A 14,730-nucleotide genomic window follows, 5' to 3' on the forward strand; every position below is an offset into this window, starting at 1 on the left:
CTGGGTAGCGTTTGCCGGGGCTGTCTGCTCCCCCCCCCGCTGCATGTGCCTGCATGTAATCGAGGAAAAAACCCACGTCTGTTGGGTTCAGGTCAGGGTCAGCTTCTTCTTCCCACGGGCTCTCTCAGGTTCGAACAGAAACTCCACTTGAAACGTGACCTTAGCTAACCTGCGAGGGAACCAGAAGAGATTAGATAATTAAAAACAACAGTTTCTAAGGGCACGATCATGTCAGTGGATTTCGTGCCTTAGCGGTTCATGTTCACCGGTAACTCAATTGAAGTTTGAACAAACCGACTGACACACAGTCACCTCGGAGCTCTCCGCCCCCCCCCCCAGGACTTCCGGGGGCCCGGGGCCCACTGCCCCCTTTTGCCCGGTTGGTGATCCAGCGTCCCTCTCGGCAGCTCCACATCCGTTCACCCCCTCTGAAGGAGTGAACAAACAAACAGTGGCACGATCAAAGGTCAGTGAGTCAGGAGTACAGTTTAGACTTTACCGTAGAAACAAATTATTCTCATAAATACGATTAAATGGTAAATAAGCCTTTTCCTGGACCACCGCTGCTTCCTGTTAGTGCACGGGATCAGCTCAGTTTCGCTGCCCACACAGCTCACACTCTTTGGCTTTTGTAGGGCAGCGAATATGTGATACAATAATGTAATAAGGTAAGCTCCACTTAAATACAGGAAAAGGCATATTAGATATTTTTATGGCTTGAAAAGAATGCATAATAACGTGCTGCTGAAATTGCCTCTGGGGGTTGCAGCGCCGTGTAGGAGGGTGGGAGAGGATTGTACATGTGCAAAAAAAAAAAGAAGATCTTCTCTTTGCCGTGTTCCTGAGCTCAGATAAGCCAACACTTCCTCCCTGTTTGGGTTTATTTTCCTAAGGCTTTAGCGCCAGGCCTCGTATCCCACGCTGCAAAGCCTCTGCTCAGCTGAAACCAGAGCCCTATAAAACCTGGACTAGTGGCGTCCTCTTGCATGACCCCCCCACCTCCAGTGCTGACCCCTCCGCTGATACCCCCTGAAGTACACAGGAAGCAGGCACCGCCGTGAGAAGTGTATGTGTAAACATCATTTACATTCCACTCGGATTTACTGCACATTTCGCTATTTTTGCACAAAGCAGCGAGAGAAAATACAAACCACAAAGAAAGTGGGAAGTGTAGAAGTTCTTTCTTTGGGTCGAAACTTTTAAAGCAAATTACAAAACGTGATCTATGAATAATACAACAAACTGATTAGCGCAGGATTAGAGCTTTGAATGTGGCAAGTTCATATTTTGCCGTATAATACCAACACAACTTCAAAGAGTTGTGCGACTGCGGTTGATCCGAGGTAACCTGGGAAAGGCGTGGGTGCAACCTCACGTGTAAGCTGGTATTTTTTTCTTCTTCTTCTTCCTGTTGCTGAGGAAAATAAACCACCGTGGAGCCCCTCTCCCCCTCGGGCCCGCTCCCACGTTTAGCATGTTATCCTCCACATCTGTAATAATAAGGGGTCATTTGTTGTGATTGCGGCTTTTATCTGCGACCTGCATCTCACATCCACAACATCCCCTCCGTTACACCTTCCTCCTGGAGCCGGCGCTCTTTATGATAAGCGCTTGTCTCGAGGGGCCGCGCCTAATCACCTGGTGCTGTGACGGATACACATATACAGTAAAGTGTACAATAATATACAGGTCGCTAATCGAGGGAGGTCCGTACATGTGACGGACAAGAAGTGTATATATGACATTATTTGCTTTTTTAGTACTTGAACTGTTAGTGCAGCTCTCATAGAACTATAATTAGGACTAGACGGTCACTCAATACAGCAGGAACCTTTTCAAAGGCCCGACACCTCCCTTAAATTAGATCAAAGCACATCAGCATGCACGCAGTAATACATTTCAGATACCTAAACATAGAAAAAAAAACTGTATTTTCGGGATACCTGAATTATTCACGAGGAAATTGGTTAAAAATAGGCTCAAGATATCTCACAATTTTAGAGAAAGTAAAAAAAAAAAAAATCCTAAATCTGCCCCATTCTTCGGACATGCCCCTAAGTTTGGTAAAAAATCCGCTTTACAGGTTCACAGACTGAAGAGTGAAAGACAAGCTCCTGTGTGATAGAGAGAGAACTGTACGTGCACAACTAAAGCTAAAGCTAAAAGGTCTGACTGCAAAGAGCAAAACACAAGTTTGAGATCTCTAATTCTTGTGTTTTGCGTCATTCATTTACATAAAACACTTCTTTGAGATATCGAGATAGGGCTTTAGCTTTGGCTAGCATACTCCTTCTTTCACCACCAGATTTAATAACATAGATATTATCAATATATTGCTTTTATCGACAGTTATTGTTTTGGTTTGGTCACATTTGAGTTAAACAAAACAAAATGACCAAAATCCTTTTTTTACAACTCTTTGACCCACAGGGTTCTGTGAGTTGTTTGTGTGTCTGAGCACGTCAGACACAGTGGCAGTGACACGGAGACAGTGGCGTCTTTTGTCGGCTAGATGGTAAAGACACCGGGGCGTCTCCCGGACCGGGCTCCAGTGTAGAGGAACTGTCGGAGGAATAATGTAAGTTGTCAAAGTTGTAAACAGCGAGATGAGAGGAGCCGTCCTCGGAGGTGACAGGCAATAGCAGCCGTGTCAGAAATGTCTGGCGATGACTTCCTGGTGAACTGGCACGAGAATGGATGTATGAAGACAATTAAAGTTTTATAGTGCGGGGGAAAGTTTTGAGTGTGACAACGTGAAGGAAAGATTGTTTTATTTTGAAAAGCCCGTCTCGTTGGCGTAGTTTTCTAACTTGTGAGTATGGTTTTCTTTAAGTGTTGTGTATGAGTTCATTTCTCTTTATATTTTGTATTTTTAGTGTCACTTGAACACACGTGTCCTTTCTCCCTTGTGTTTCAGCTCTGTTTCATTGAAAGCTACATTAGAGAGAGGCACGGTACACACTTCCTTAACGCTCCTATCTTCCTCAATCTCCATTATCCCCTCTTCCACACCTTAGCACAGATTAGAGCGTCACTTGCTATCTCCATCCGAATCTAACAGGATTAAGAGGATAAGATACGTTTCCAGACAATTACCTTTTTAGAAACCCACTTCAGCTCAGTTTATCCACTTCTTTGTTTGTCAAAAAAAAAGAAAGAAAGAAAGAAAGAAGATTCCCCCCCACCACCACCTTTTCCCGAGCAGATGCAAATCAGTGGTAATCTGTGATGCAGCGGTGAATCCAGGCGGGATCCATCTCACTGTGAGCAGAGGTTGATTTTATTTTGAGATTAGCTTTTACCACTTTATCCCTTGAACTGTTACTTCACTTAAATGAGAAAATAAAAGCATACTATACATGTTGTCTTTGGGATTTATATGTCCGGATATTTTTTTTTTTTTATATCTGCCTCCACTGCTGTACAGATAAATGAATATATATTTTCTTTATTGCATTTAAATAATTTAACAGACACATCTATTTAAAAAAAACAAACAGTTTTCAACAGTAGAAGTTCTCCAGCAGTCTGTTCATATCAGTGTGTTGTCGACTATAATATACTTTATTACTCTGCAGCAGCAGGACAGGACGCAGGATAAACACAAGAATAGAAACATTGTTGTATATTCAATACAGGAAATATGTAGTTAGTTCAACACTGTGACAATAGTAGATTTCCTTTGCAGGATCAGATATGTGAGGTGTGTAGAATATGATTTATTCTAATTATAGCTTTCCGAGGAATAACATTCATATCTTGATATTATTCTGTAAATATCCCACTTTTCTCTCTTTCTTTCCACCCTCCCCACCCCCCCCCCCCACACCCCTCACAGAAACACACGCAATGTTTTATCCATAAAATCACTTTCTGTTAATTTTGAATCCCAGCTCTAAATAGTTGGTAGGTGTGAATGTGAAAGTGAATGAGTTTTTTCCTTTTTGTGTCTATTCCGGATGTACCCCGCCTCTCGCCCAGTGTCAACTGGGATTGGCTCCCACTAAACCCCTGCAACCCTCCAAGGGTTATAGATAAGGGACGGTTGGATGGAATTGCATCACAATGTAGAATAGATTATATATGTCAGCACACTTTGCTCACACACATTTCTTGTCACTACGTTCTTGGACCTACATCGGGTTCATTATTTTCTTTCTCGAGTCTGAAAATTCTCTCATTCCTCAGCTCTCTTTCATTCTCAAATTGAACTCGTCATTCTTTCTTGTCTAAAACCAAAACCCTTCAAAAAAATCCATAATGGAACATTCCAGGTGTTTTCAGCCAGACAAACTTCCTGTTCTCATCCAAATAAACACAAAGCAGCGAGAGAGCTTTATTTCCTTAAATCCCCCCCCCCCCCTTCATTAAATCCCAGCCCTAGGTGAACTCTGTCATGGCTCAGGCTGTGCTGCTTCCTTCAGCGCAGGGAGACGGGGGGAGAGAGGTGAGGTGGTGATGCGGGGGAATCGTCCTCTCTTATTACTTCATTCATTTCCTTAATTCATTTCCTGCGCAACGTGAATTGTGAAGTTATCTAAAAAAAAATACCGAAAGCGTTAAACGCAAAAATCCGAAATTGACCTCATTTGCACGTGCAAATATTGTGGTGTTTTTAAGCTGCTTTATTCTGATGAACATCGCAGGTGATCAGGCAGATTGCAGACAGATGGCACATCAGCGTTCAGATGCTGCACTACTATCTTTTATGGCCTGATGGCTTCCACATTACGTAACACCGCCACTAAACTGCTTCCCGAAACTTGTGGGACGAGGCCATTGAGATGATATCTCTATGGCGCCTTTACACTATTGTCGTATTCTCAGGAGAAAATGAAGCCCCAGGTTTACCCGGCGCTTCAGGGTGCCCGATGAACACACACACACACACACACACACACACACACACACACACACACACACACACACATACACACACACACACACGACTTCGGGGCAAACCCTCACTGTATCATCTTAAACCCAGAAGATGTGATTGTACCCACAGAATGCAGCCACTGATGGCCTCCCTTTGTCAGGACCGTCTGCAGGGAAATTGTCGTTTCCGTGCCATATTGAAGTAATGCTGTTCCACGTGAAAATGCTGAATGGGAGGAAAATGAAACTACAAAACTCCCTGTTTATTGCTTTCTTTTTATATCCACCGAGAAAAATTGGAATCAATTTTATTTCATGACTGAAAAGAGCAGAAAAACTGTCGAAGGGAGCCAATGGAAAGAATAACATGCCCTATTCATTAAACTTGAAATATTTTTACATTTTTAGAAATGAATTAATCACTTTAAATTTCCCTAAACTAAAGACCAATCTGCATCTAAGTGGAGCATTATGAGAACATGGCTTGAACATAAACATGTAAAACAAAGCAATATCTACATTATAATGATCAACTAGAGACTTTAGGCGATTTATTGTTTAAGATTAAAGTAATTTAAGATGCTGAAAGTCGTCCAAGGCATGTTTGGATCATCGGGAATCGAACCGCTTTGTTAACGTTAGCGAAACGGAGAGAGAAGTCTGCGGAGCGTCGCTTTAAAAGTTAGTTTAGTTTGAGAATCAAAAAAAAGAGACAAACAGCACATCGATAGAACAAGTGAAGCAAGTGGAGAAAATACAAACAGAATGAATGTGTGGTTCACAGCAGGTGGTTTGCTTTTGCTTTTTCTCCTGTTTTTTTGCTACAGGCGCAAGAAACCGAAACTGTAGTGTGTGTGTGGAAAGAGAAAAGTGTGTGTTTCTCTTCTGTGTGTTAGACAACACAGCATTGACGCACATTTAAAGCTCTGTGTGTGTGTGTGTGTGTACCCTCACATAACTCTCTAATGTATAGTTCCCCTTTTCTCCACACACACATTCAGTTGTACGTTTTCACATCTTTATTGAATTAAGAAATAATGAAATGGCAAAACAAAATTCAATAAACACAAAAATTAAAATAGATATTTAATACAATCCTAAAATATCGACATTTTGACAAGTAAATATGGAAATACTTCAATAGTGAAATATGGAAATCAAGAAACATTAAAATACAGAAATCTTAAATACTAAGGTAATGAAATATTGAAATAATCAATTAAAGTCGTCCTGACACGTCTTGATGCTTCTTTGTTCTGCTCTCAGTCACAACCTCTGAAAAACCACAAAGAAATGTTGGGTTAGTTCAACTGAAACAATAAACACCAGGAATCTGTGAGGGATTCAGACGTGTGACTAACCAGGCTGGACGGAAGCTGTTGTCTCCTCATCATCCTCCAGTTTAGATGACAGATCGATTCCTGGAGGAGGAGGAGGAGAAGGATGCACCTCCTCGGAGGTCAGGGCGTCAGGCTGCTGAGGTACGCAGGGCTCCTCCTCGGTGACAGTCACTGTGCTGCTCCACAGCGAGGACAGGGTCCTTGAGCACTTGAGCAGGTGTGATCCTCTCCTTCTTCTTGACGTTCAAGAGGTCAATGAAGTGCTCCTCCTCCTCCTCCTCCTCCTCCTCCTCCACCTCCTCCTCGCATCTGAGGCCTTGCTACACGATCTGGAACGACAAGAGAGAAGATGTCTAATGACCGGATGCAAATTGCAGTATGGAACACGGAGCATAAAACACATTCCCTGTCACAAGGAGACAAGAGAATATGGGAAAATGGGAACAAATGGAATTTCCAAACGGCCGCTGACTTCCTGCTGGGTTTGGACCACTGCTCCAAGTGGCTTCTTTGCCAGTCTTTGGATGTGAGTTTGTAATTCGGGGGCTACCTCATTAAAAAATGTGCATTGAGCGACATATTTTCAATTTCAAAGCAGGTAGAGAGTTCGACAACAGAGCCCTTTGACTTGTCCTTAACTGGACAGCCATGTTGGAAGTCTATCCCTCCTCCCGCCATCTGCTGTCCCCAGAAGCTCCGTCTCCGTCCACTCTGGAATAACAGCGCCCCCCTCCTGTTTAGTGCTGTATAGCAGTCCAGCAGGGCTCCCTCCAAATCTGAGCAGGTGGCCCACGCTGACACACGTAGAGTCGGAGCTGTCGGACAGGCTGACGCTCTTTATATTCCAACAAACCGACACACGTATCAGGCAATGACTTATTTATATTGAACACATCTCAGTTTAATGTGGCCTCACGTTTCAGGTGGGAGCAGAGTAGATCTGGACCACTTGACAGTGTTCCCATAGAGTGGCGTGGAGCAGTGTGCTGCAGAGCAGAGGGGGACTTTAGCACACCAGATGGACTCTGTCACGCTCCGGCTCGAGGCCTATCTGCCGGCCGCAGAATTTCATTAGTAGCTTGGCCACGGTCATGAGTTTGAAGAGCATAAGAGCTTCGATCAAAGGATTAGCAGCACATCTGAAGCAACAAATGGTCCGCTCCTTTTTTCTTTTTTTCTGTCTGCGCTCTCCCACCTCCACAAAGTGCTCAGACCTGGCCAACATGTTGGAGGAGGGGTGAGAGTGTGTGGCAACGCAGAGAGACACCAGGGTCTGTTATCATATCATTCAGACATTAACAAAGGAATAACACTAAATAAAGGAATTATTATCTAAACTATTATCTAAACTTTTCACTTTTACTCATCTACATATACAGTATCAGCAAATATCTGTTCTATCTCTCCTGGACATTGCTGGGATTCTGTGATCGATACAAATTATGATTATATGCTCAGGTCTACAATGTTCATTTGTGTACAGGCTACAATCAAAATACTTTTACTTTTAAGACTTTAAGTATTTTTCAAAACAAGTACTTACTTTGACTCAAGCCGAAAGTTTTATGTGGTAATTTGACCTTTACACTTGTACTTGTTTTTGTACTTTTACATAAATAAAATCTACAGGTATACTTTCTCCACCACTGGACTCAAGGCCCCAGAAGTATTATGATTTTGAATCAATCCTGTCGTCTCTGTTAATTCACCGCAAATGATCTCTAATGCTCTAAATGCGATTGTGAGGAAGAAGGATAAAGTGAAACCCCTGACGGGGGGGGGGGGCTTTTCCCCCCCGAGTGCCAGCCCCCTGTGATTGGTTAGAACAACGTGGCAGAGGTTAAAATAAGCATTTCCTCGCCTGAATACCACGACTTGTTGACTCGCTTGAACGCACGGGCAGGTAACAGTTTGTCCGCTATTTATATATATATATATATATATATGTTTTTCACTCCCCCCCCCTCCCCCCCCTTCTCTATTTGATCAATGAACTCAATTACAGCCGCGTCCTGAGGTTCCTCTCACCGCGGCGCTCCCTCTTCCTCTCTTCCCTCCTTTCGCTGATGATGCATCGCACGAGCCACACCTGACAACTCCCCCCCCCCCACCTAAAACTCTCCTCAATAAATAAGGTGGGGGGGGGGGCACGGTGGGAGCACCCCGGTCTCCCTGCTCCTCTCTATCTCTCCCTCTGCCCACCCCAACTCCTGCGCTCTCCCTTCCTAAGGGCGCCCAGCCTCCGCCTGATTCCTCTCCGCAAGGGTAGCCTCTAATAGATTCCCCCAGCTCCCATGTATTATTAATGCTTACTGCTCTCCAAGGTGGCAGTGACAAATAGGGAGCAAAATTCACTGACTAGCGGTGAATGTACTTTTTAGTCATGCTTGAGCCTCCCCCAGTCCATAGCGCTGCCAGTTGGAAGGTTTCTCTCTTCTCCCGCTTGCCGCCCGCTCTTCATCTTTCCCTACCCGCTAATTTCTTCACCCCGGCTGAGGAGGAGGAGGAGGAGGAGGAGGAGGAGCGCAAGAGAAGTTGACCACGGACGTGTAGAAGCAAAGACTTTAAAGGAAGAGCTCACAGGAGATCAGCCATGTGTAGGGAAGGTGTTTCTTTTAGGATCTCCAAAATGAATTTGCTTAAAGTGTCCGGCTACTAAACTCAAATTGGGATTGCACAGTATTATTTGTTGTATTATTTATTGAAACAGGCCTTTAGTCATGTATTTTTGCTGGTTGTAGTGTCTCAGGGTGGAACAGGATAGGTAGGCCGTTCACATCCACCCTGAAGGGACAGCATCTGCAGAGGTTAACCCAGATTTGTGTGTCTTTTCGGGGCCTCTACCTCTCTGTGATCCCCCTACCTGGATGTGACAGGGATAGAAGCAACACAACAACAAAAAACAACAGCTCAGCTCACAACGAATCACATGTTTCGTTTCCCGTTTGGCGTTATTCGCACATGAGACAGATCTACCTGGAAGTGGTTGTCTCAGAAAACCTGAAGCATACGGCTCCTGCACGGGCGACACCTTTAGCCACAGTGCCTCCCGGTGCCAGAGTGGTGTTTATTTGGTTTGGCATTTTGAGACCAGAGCAGGCGGCTGCACCTGTGGAGCTGCTCAGGCAATGCAACCTTTACTAGAGATTGTGAATAAAAAAAGCTAAATACGAGCCAAATGTGTTAGCTTTATATTTGCCAGTTTTTTTTTTATCTGATTTATTTTCATGAGCCACATTTGAAGTGTGTGATCCTGTACTTGCAAAAAAAATTGGAACCAGTGGAAATTAATTCCTAATGGACTCCAAAGCAGAAATACAGCATCTCATCCAGCGAAGCCATTTGTGAGTCGTTGGTATCGATTAGCAGCTTTTATCAAAACTCCTACAACCTCATTCATTACTCAAACATTCACACAGACTCTGATCAAAGTGTCTCGTGCATCTGCCAAACATAGCTTCTGGTGTGTTAATGTCCTTAGGAAGTGCACAGATGTGGTGAACCAAATATACAAGGAATCAAACTGGCAACCTCGGTGGTGCTGGTGTTCATTTCTCTTCTAAATCAATGGAGGGAGGAAGACTTGAAGAAGCGCTCATCTGCCTCGAGTGGAATATTCTCTGTGAACCGGGGGAACGGGAGACCTTTTGTTCACGGCCGTTTAAAAAGATGTTGCCAGTGAGAAAGGTCCGTGTGTTTAACATGAACCTGTTAATATCTGTTTGATACTAACCCCCCCCCCCCCCAGCAGCGTGCACAGGTTGGCACTTTGTTTCAGCTGGAATCCTTAATTACAGCGGCGGGGTCAAATCTTTTTGCCTTTTGCCGCGACGGTTTGCAGATGGGGGGTGGAGGGTTCGGTGCTCTCTTGTCTCCGGCACCCCCCCCCCCCCCCCCCCCCCCCTCTCCTCCTGCCTCCGTCAGACTGAGTGCCGTGACGCGAGGACCCACTCTACAGCTGTTCCCCTGCTGATCAATTAAAAACATGCTTTGGTGAAATAATTAGCTCACATTTGCTCCTACTTAATAGATGTTTCCGTGGATCCTGCCTGTAAGAAAGTACAGAGGTGGAGGAGAGGGTGCATTGGTGTGTGTGTGTATGTGTGTGTATGGTAATGTGTGTGTGTCTGTGTGTGTGTGTGTGTGTGTGTGTGTGTGTGTGCAGGCGGGAGGAGGGCTTCTGCACATCTCCTGCACACCAAAAAGAAGGTTCCTCTGCTTGCATTTCAAAGTTGTGTACATGTTTTAATGCAATTACGAGAGGTGGGCCCTTCGCCGAAATGATTTGAATGCTAATTTGAATGTTGATCATCATAGTTAACCGTCGTTTACATAATTACCCCGTAATTAGCATCGCATTACAGCAATAATATTAGCATTAAGCAATTAATTAAATCCAAATATGGATTGTTGCGTTGCATTGTTTGTGCGTTCGCCGTGTCTGTCGGTGCTTTCGTGATCTGATTTTTTTGGTTTGGTTTTTGTTTTGAACCAAACACTAAAAAAGTGCGATTGCTCCTGTGCTTCGATCGCTGTTTCCCAAACAAGTATTTTCACTTGGCTACTTTTGGCTGCCTTTGAAGGCTCCTGGAGTTGGAGTATTGATTTGGGTCCCACTTAGAAAACAAACAAACAGTATATATATGTGTGTGTATATGTGTGTGTGCACATGTGTGTGTAGGAGAAAGAGAGGCCACATAATTTGCCCTACTTGGCCTCTTCCCTCCCATCATCATCGTCTTTAATCAAACACATACGCTCACATTCCCTCGTCCCTCGCAGGACATCTCGAGCGGCGACGTGGAATTCCCTCGCCACGCTGAGAGTCACACACACACACACACACATACACACACACACACACACACACACGCAGGGAGAGAAGTGAAGGAGGGCCGGGGAGGAGGTCGGAAGGTGGGGAGGGAGGTGCAGCTTCCCTAATGGCGTCTGCTTGTCAGGATTAGGGCGACGGGGGCTGTAAAATCTATGCCTGATGAGGTGACTAGCTCGCTCTCTCGGCTCCAGCGCGTTACAGATTTGCCCACCTCTCCGGAACTTTCTCCACGCCGCCGCCGCGGTGCTTGGTTGCGGCTCTCTCTCTCTCTCTCTCTCTCTCCATCTCTCTCTTTCTCTCTCTTGTGAAGTCCACTTTTGAGGGCATGCTTGGATGCCATCCATCCTCTCCTCCCCTCCCCCCCTGCAACTTTAGGTCTCAGACAGTAAATTGGCTGATTTCATTACCATTCAGGTGAAGATTGAGGAGTGGGCGAGGATTTCGTCCTTTTTTAAAGCAGCTTTTCTAAAAGAAAAAAAAAAAAAAAAAGTTAAGAAAATGAAGAAGAAATGAAATAAAGGGCGGCGGGAGGATGTGAAGCAGGTGCGAAAGGTTTAACCGTTGGCAGCCGAGACGCGAGGCCAACTCCGGCAGCTAATCCCCGAGGTATTTAATGAACTTCTTCTCTTAAACCGCCTCTGCTAATACTCGGAGGCCGTGCTCTTACACGTAGCGAGAGCACTGCAAGCCACAAAGACGACGATAACGCCTTTTTTTTTTTTTTTCATACCTGTTATGGAGGTTTAAGGAGTCGGCCCTCTATTTGGAAAAGAAACGATTTAAATTTGCAGCTCTTCAACCTCGGGCTTTTCTTTTCTTTTTTTTTGTGCGAGAGGAAAATGGCTCGAATGCGAGGAGCGTATTATTATTGTTATGATTATTGAAAGGTGGATTGCCGGAGCATTTTGGGAAATCCAGTGCACATGTAGTTGTTTGTGTGCGCCTGCAGTGCTGGAGATGTTTGAGCTTCGCCTAACCTTTTTTGTGGTATTATTTTCATGATTTTCATCTTTTGCCATGTCTGATATATTAGCGTTCTTCCACACTTCTTGCAAACACACACACACACACACACACGCACACCAAAGAAAGAGGAAGTAACAAAACACACACGCCAAAAGGAAAGATCTCACGAGCAAGGTTGGCTGTCAGAACAATTGGGAGCACTGGAAAATAAAGCTTCCTCGCTGGCGAATTACCTTTCTGCCTGTGATTCCAGAGGTTTTACCGAAACACTAAGTGGCAGGCAGGAGAGATGAGCAGAGAAATAAATAAAATAATAGTTGAAATATCCCCGGGCTATTTCTTTTCTGCTCCAGACGCAGAGAAACAAAATGAACTCCCAAGTTCAGGTTGAGGCTCAGCGTAGCCCCGAGGTTCTACCAATGAAAGTGTGTGTTTGTGTGTGTGTGTGTGCTGTGAGGACATTCGGCCTGCTTCCCCCCCCTTCCCCTCACCTCAGAAACACACACACACACACACACACACACACACACACACATATATATACATCTACCCACCCTGCAATAAATGAAGTGACAGGACAATTTGCATTGCCGCCCTTGACTTGAGCATGCACACACACAAACCGTACACGCACGGACTCACATGACTGGGCCTCCGTGCGCACACACTCTACCTCACACTCTGCCCTCATTCATCATAATGAGCATTAAATCAGCCCTCGGTTTCTCTTTATTTTACCTTACATGTGTTGTCTGTCTGACATCATGAATATGTAGCCGTGTGTGTGTTTTTGTTTAAGCGAAGCGGTGTTCAGGGAAAAAAAACACAAACTGGGGGGAAGCGTTAGTGTTTATGCCCGTTTGTAGTCATGTGTCACATTGGGTTTGGATCTCGTGGAAGAGCCTCGGGGTCAGGTGTTAGGTTCAACACTTGTGCAGAAATCAGGATGACCTGTGCCGCCCCGGGGCCGCGACACCAAAGCACAACAAACTGACATAGGCAGGGCGCTAACACTGCCAGCAAGGCATCGTGAGTAGATGGAGGCGTTGGTGGTGTCTGGGAGAGGTGTTTTCATCCACAGGTTGGGGGTTCAATTCCTGTCTCTACACGGAAATTTGTTTAATTGTTGTTATTCCTTTGCAAAAGTGTTGAGTTTGTCGTTAGAAAAAGTCTGCAAACAAAATAATGGCCCAGGTTACTGTCTCACTTTGAATCAAATCATTTTAATGTGTTGTTGACTTTTTCAGCACTTTGTGCAGCTCTACAGATTTTTACAGTAAATTACCCACAATCCATAATATTTTGATTTAAATTCAAAATCATAAAAACCATTGAGGAGCTGGCAAAAACATGTTCAGAGCTCCTAACCATATTTTGAATCCCCTAACTCTAACCTATAACTTCATTTAAAAATCATGATCATGTTGATTTGTTTTTATCTCATGAAGTCTCTGAGGTTTAATTACTTCAGGGTAGACTACTATGGAAAGAAAAAAACCTTTATAGAGTTGTAAAAGTATGTTAAAACATTACTGTTGTTATTTAACTTAAAGTAAATTAAGAGAAAAATGGATGTTTGAGTTATACAAAGTAAAAACAACAGTCTTATAGAAAGTTTGACTGAAATTACCCAAAACTAGATTAAATCATGACTTTTATTTACCTCAATTTGACAATCAAACTAAACTGAAGTGAGACATCACATCAAGAACAGCTGAATACACAGTTAATTCACACAGTGCGAGTGTGTCAGGATCTCTGAAGTAGTGACAGGGAGCTGTGGTCTCATGACGAGGTCCGTGGAAATAGAGAACCTGCCAGAGGAGAAGGGCGCCGGTGCTTCCCCGGCCGTCCAGCCGTGGCAGATCAATAGACTCACCAAGCGTCCGACTCTCTGCCTCCCCGACAGAGGCGTGCTGGAGCACAGGGCCTGGAACAAGACGAGGGGTTCAGGGCACGCCGGTCCATCATGGCGTGTCACGGTGATGAAATGAGTTGTCTCCAGCCACCAGATCGATGGCTGACATGAGAGCGTCGAGCCGCTGAGAAGTACGGAGGGGAAGGGGGAAGGGGGGGGGAGGAGGAAGACGGAGGAAAAGAAGGGGAGCGGGCTTCCTAAAGTTATTACCTCCACCTCGCTGTCAGAAATCACAACGTGATGCATTACATGTGTTCCCTGTTGTGCAGTGTGTGTAAGGGGAGCACAAACAGAGGGGAACGGGATGAAAAATGTGGTTTCCGCTCCATTCGTCTCCCATATACCACTGACTCCACCCGGGCCGACGGCCGGGGCCCGCGTGCTGCTGTTTGTAAAGAGGCATCACTCACTCCTGCTGCACAGAGGCCGAACTGAGAGACTCACATCCGTCACTTTGAGCTTTTTAAACGCCACTTTTCTGAGAAAGCTGCGTAATTAAAAAAGAATCAACATCATTAAGTATTTAAACCTTGTATTTAAATGTCACTTTTTTCTGGGTTTATGAATTTTATCGAGAAAAGCAGGGGATGCGAAAACCCACATTCATAAATAGAAGCAGACAATCACTCATAGGTTACTGACAACAGTAACACACACACACACACACACACACACACACACTCACACTCACACTCACACACTTGGATGGTCAAAAACAAAGGGAGGGTGTGCGATAACTCTCTAACACTGAAGACATCTGAATAACAATCCACTGGTTTACCCTCTGTGCATGT

General features: G+C 44.6%; 1 long non-coding RNA gene across 1 annotated transcript; it reads right to left on the reverse strand.

Annotated features, from left to right (window-relative positions):
- Window positions 1-6,499: 6,499 nt before the first annotated feature.
- On the reverse strand, window positions 6,500-12,438 carry LOC128431264 (uncharacterized). Its single transcript, XR_008334127.1, has 3 exons — window positions 12,252-12,438; window positions 11,460-11,517; window positions 6,500-6,547 (listed from the first exon to the last, which is right to left on the reverse strand). It is a non-coding gene; the product is annotated as an uncharacterized LOC128431264 (long non-coding RNA).
- Between the last annotated feature and the right edge of the window lie 2,292 nt (window positions 12,439-14,730).

Source organism: Pleuronectes platessa, chromosome 24 (genome assembly GCF_947347685.1).
Source record: "Pleuronectes platessa chromosome 24, fPlePla1.1, whole genome shotgun sequence".
Taxonomy (NCBI): Eukaryota; Metazoa; Chordata; class Actinopteri; order Pleuronectiformes; family Pleuronectidae; genus Pleuronectes; species Pleuronectes platessa.